The sequence below is a fragment of the Populus euphratica genome, unplaced genomic scaffold (assembly GCF_000495115.2).
Source record: "Populus euphratica unplaced genomic scaffold, PopEup_1.0 scaffold467.1, whole genome shotgun sequence".
Taxonomy (NCBI): domain Eukaryota; kingdom Viridiplantae; phylum Streptophyta; class Magnoliopsida; order Malpighiales; family Salicaceae; genus Populus; species Populus euphratica.
Genome location: NW_011500357.1, coordinates 35,050 through 38,565, shown reverse-complemented (window position 1 = coordinate 38,565; position 3,516 = coordinate 35,050). Strand labels below are relative to the sequence as shown.

The window sequence follows — 3,516 nt, the reverse complement described above, 5'->3', positions numbered from 1 at the left end:
AAATTCTTTTTATAATAATTTATTTAGATATATAAGCCCATAATAATTGAAAAAATAAAATTTATTTATAAAAATAAATTTTTATTATAAATCATAGATATATTATGAGTTAAGAATTCATGAGTAGTTATAAACCATATCTACATTATTTAAGATAAATATCCTAAAAATACTAATATTTTTTTCAATTATAATTAATTTTTTATCCTAAAATTTCATATAAAAGCAGCTACTTCTAGTGAACCGGATCCGGATCAAATAATTCGGTGACAACTTCTTGATATTGATGCCGCAACAACATACGTACACGTGTGACAACTAGTGGTTTCTTCAAACTGATTAGCGACTGAAAATTTTGAGTTCTAGACTGACTGTGGGTTGATCCTGGGAAGAAAGAAGAATGGTTTTTGGCTTGATTGGTTTTGATACTTGATGCAAGCTCAGTGCGTGAAAGGCAAGAGAGCTGGGGCTATTGGATTGGGGACTACGACTGCAACTTTAGCTGGGTTTTAGTCTAGATCTGCCACCACGGGGTTGAACTATGAGAAGAGGCTGGTCCGTGGATGTTAAGGGCGGAGTGTTTATGACGGAGGCTTAACTAGGCAGATGGTGTTGAATCTGGTTATGAGGGCAGGAGACAATGGCTATTGGCTTGTTCTTGGGTGATGGAGTAGTGAAGCGTTCTGTGGTAAAGGAATTAAGGGTTTGCAGTGTGGGTTAAAGGTTGGCTTATTGGAAGAGGAGGTGTTGTGTGAAGCTTTGGTATTTTGGATTTTTGGTTGAAATGGTTGATGGGAACAAAGAAGACTAAGGTTGGGTTTAGCTTTGAAGAAGATGGAGATGAAGGATATGGTCTTGTGATGAGGGTCGTTGCTGTCACAATGTAAAACGCAAAGGGAGAGAGGGGGAGGAAGAGAAAGTTATGTTATGGTTGGCTTTGATTGGGATGCTGTCAGTGGTGGCCGGTGGCTGAGTTAGGCGGCAATGGTGACTTCACGGTGAGAAGATGGGTGTATGGTGATTTTGGTGGCACTGTTATGGTAGAGGAATGGACGCAAGACTATGGTGCTAGCTAGCAGGCATGGGGAGCTGTGGGGAGTGTAGATCTTGTTGGAAGGAAGGGCTGCTATTTGGTTTTTTATTTGGGTATATCAAAGGATGAATGGTTCTTACGAAGAACAAACAACAGTGGCCAGGATTTCTTTTTGCTATCTTCTTGCGTCTTTTATCTCTATCCCATTCATTCTAACGAAGAACAAACAACACTGGCCAGGATTATTCGGGTATTTTATAATACAAGAGTTCAGAATACTTACGAGTTCATAGTCCGGCAAAGAAAACAAACTTACCCTTTCCTTTTAGATTTGAAAGGGATTAGTTGAACTTGGGAATTTGTTTTAACTGAATTATCAAAACATGCTCTGAAATCCCAAATTTTCCATATGTATATAAATCACAACCATAAGCAAAAACAATCATCGCCCTTTTAATTTCCAATTTTAACCCCTTTTAATTTAAAAAAAATCAAATCAAAAACAAATATTAAGAGCATTATTAGCTTAACAAAATTGAATGTTATATCTTTTCAAGACAGGATGGATATAATTTTAAAACAATGAAAGCAATTATTGAGATTGATATCTAAATATTATTTATGGCAATGAAATAGGATATCTTACCAATATCAACCATCTTAAAGTTCATGTTAAGATAATTTTTGGTTTCATACATCAAACTAAAATCATTGTTATTTAGTAAAATATCATTCAAAAAGATAAACTTGGTTTCATTAAACTTTAGATAGGTTAACAATATTTTATTTAAATCTAAAAAAATAATGATATCATTAAACTTAATATATCATTGCTTAGAAACTTATTCAAGTTCATAAATATATTTATTTGATTTGCAAGTTATATGTGTTGATATGTATCTATTGTTGTATATGTAGAGAGATTGAGTGAGAGATGAGAGAAAATGAAAAAAATCTTGTTAATCTCTTTATTTTCTGTTATTCAATTCTTCATCTTGCTTTATATATATATAACAAAGGTAACTAATCTCTTTATTTTCTGTTATTCAATTCTTCATCTTGCTTTATATATATATATATATATATGCAGTTGTAACATCTTAATTGTATGTAACTAACTTTGCTAATTAACTAACTAACATACTTAGTAATCAAGTTTACACTCATCATCATCTTATGCATTGTACTCTAACATTCCCCCTCAAGATTAGACATGTGAAGAACTAAGTCTGAGATTGCAGCAATGAGTGTGAAAGAGAGGAGCACTTAACCCTTTTATGAGACTATCAGCAAGCTATTCTTGTGAGAAAACAAATTGAATTGACAATTGCTTCTAGGAAACTTGTTCACAAATAAAATGCACATCTACCTCAATGTGTTTGGTCCATTGATGTTGAACAAGATTAAAGGATAAAGTAATGGCAGAGAGATTATCATAGGAAAGAACAAGAATATGAGGTAATGAAATATGCAAAAAAGCTAATAACTACTTGAGTCAATCCACTTCAATTGTAGTAAAGGATAAGGCTCAATGTTCAGCCTCTGTTGATGATTTGGACACAATTTGTTGCTTCGTGGAGGACCATGATATAGGATTGTTGCCCAAAAAAATTACCAAGCTAGTAGTGGAGCGTCTATCATTAAGGTCCCCTGCCTAGTCAGCATCACTAAACACTTTTAATTGTAAATCTCCTTTAGTGTAAGAAATACCAACATGTAGTGTGCCTTTAAGGTAGTGTAAAATTCATTTCACAGCAGTGAAATGATACACCATCGATTTCTGCATAAATTGGAAAACTTGATGCATAGAAAACACAATGTCAGGTCGTGTGAAGGTTAAGTATTGTAGAGCCCCTATAATGCTGTGATATACTGTAGGATTAGGATACGGTGTCCCATCTTCTTTAAGTAGGCGATGATAAGGAAGACATGGAGTATCACATAGTTTAGCATCAACCATCTCAGATTTAAGTAGCAAATCCTCAAAATATTTAGATTGTGATAGGAACAAGCCAGTAGAGGTGTGAGTGATCTGTATCCCCAAGAAGAAATGAAGGGAGCCTAAATCTATGATATCAAATTCAGTAGACGCACTTCCTATGAGGATAATATCACCCATATAGAGTAGTAGGATCAGAATCTGAGAACCCACATACTTGACAAACAAGGATGAATCAGGTTAAGTGGTGGCAAACCTTGAGAAAGGCAGAAATTGAGTAAATCATTCATTACAGGCCCTAGGTGCCTGTTTTAAGCCATAGAGGGATTTATGCAGTTTGCACACATGATGAGGATGTAATGAATCTTCAAAGCCAGGGGGTTGGGTGACATAACTAAAAAATTGATGTCTTCTCCTAAGTGCATGAGTATTGAAGTGATAAATGACCTGGCAAGACCGAGGTAGAATCACAAGAAGATTAAGTGTATTGATTAGTACTTAAAAGTGCATTTTTATCATGGTTTTATATCATCATTTTGCACTT

General features: G+C 34.5%; 1 long non-coding RNA gene across 1 annotated transcript in view; it reads left to right on the top strand.

The window, feature by feature from the left end:
• Positions 1–270: 270 nt before the first annotated feature.
• LOC105114022 (uncharacterized) overlaps positions 271–3,516 on the top strand; it is an 11,534-nt gene continuing 8,288 nt past the window's right edge. Inside the window, exons 1-2 of the long non-coding RNA XR_840058.1 lie at positions 271–1,065; positions 1,308–1,325. This is a non-coding gene — a long non-coding RNA (uncharacterized LOC105114022). The remainder of the gene's footprint in view (positions 1,066–1,307; positions 1,326–3,516) is intronic.